The sequence below is a fragment of the Rhincodon typus genome, unplaced genomic scaffold (genome assembly GCF_021869965.1).
Source record: "Rhincodon typus isolate 14 unplaced genomic scaffold, sRhiTyp1.1 hic_rhity00004093, whole genome shotgun sequence".
Taxonomy (NCBI): domain Eukaryota; kingdom Metazoa; phylum Chordata; class Chondrichthyes; order Orectolobiformes; family Rhincodontidae; genus Rhincodon; species Rhincodon typus.
The window spans coordinates 4,901-6,087 of record NW_025969731.1 but is presented as its reverse complement, the minus strand read 5'-3'; positions in this window follow the sequence as shown (position 1 = coordinate 6,087).

Sequence of the window (1,187 nt, the reverse complement as noted above, 5' to 3'; positions counted from 1 at the left end):
CTATCTTCTACAGTTCCACACATTGGTGGCCTTCCTGATCTTTAAGGGGCCCTGCTCCCTCCCTAGTTACCCTTTTGTCTTTAATGTATTTGTTGAGTCCCTCTGGACTCTCCTTAACCCTATTCGCCAAAGCTATCTCATGTCCCCTGTTAGCCCTCCTGATTTCCCCCTTAAGTATACTCCTACTGCCTTTATACTCTTCTAGGGATTCACTTGATCCCTGCTGTCTATACCTGACATATGCTTCCTTCTATTTCTGGACCAAAACATCAATGTGAAACAGAGACAGTGAAATAGAAAGACAATGAAACAGACAGTTGACATCCTAGTGGTATTATCGCTAGACCGTTAATTCAGAGACCCAGGTAATATTCTGGGGACCTGGGTTCGAATCCCTCCACAGCAGATGGTGGCATTTGAATTCCATAAAAATCTGAAATTACAAGTCTAATGATGACTGTAAAACCGATTGTGAGGAAAAAACCCATCCAGTTCACTCATGTGCTTTAGGGAAGGAAACTGCCATTCTTACCTGGTCTGGGCCTACATATGACTTCAGACCCACAGCAATGTGGTTGACTCGCAACTGCCTTCTGGGCAATTAGAGATGGGCAATAAATGCTGCCTAGCCAGCGATACCCTCATCTCATGAATAAATTAAAAGAGAGGGAGAATGAAAGAGAAAGTAAGGGAGACACAGAGAGAGAACAGAGAGAGAGAGAGAAGTGACAGTGTGAGTGCACAAGAGATACACAGAGTGAGAGACAGAGACAGAGTGAGAGACAGAGACAGAGAAAGAGTGTGGGAGAGAGAGATTGACAGAGAGCGCGAGTGAGACAGTGAGAGAGTGAAAGTGCGAAACCGACAGCAACAGACAGAGTGGCACATTATGAGAGTGTTGGAGATGGTGCAGAAAAGATTCAGCTGAATGGCTCTAGGGACAAGGAACTTCAGCAACTAGAAAAGCTGGGACTGTTCTCCCGGGAGAACAAGAGGTCGGGAGGAGATTTGGTCGATGCATTCTGAATTACGAGGGACAGGGTGGAGCATTGCAAGGAGAGGGAACAGGAATAAAGCAACGGGCAGAAGTAGCAGCAATGGAGACTCACAGTGAGGCGTTGGGAATATGCTGAGAGCGAAGGCGCGGGCGAGAGGGGGCGGGCGGGCACGAGGGAGCGCGCGGGCAC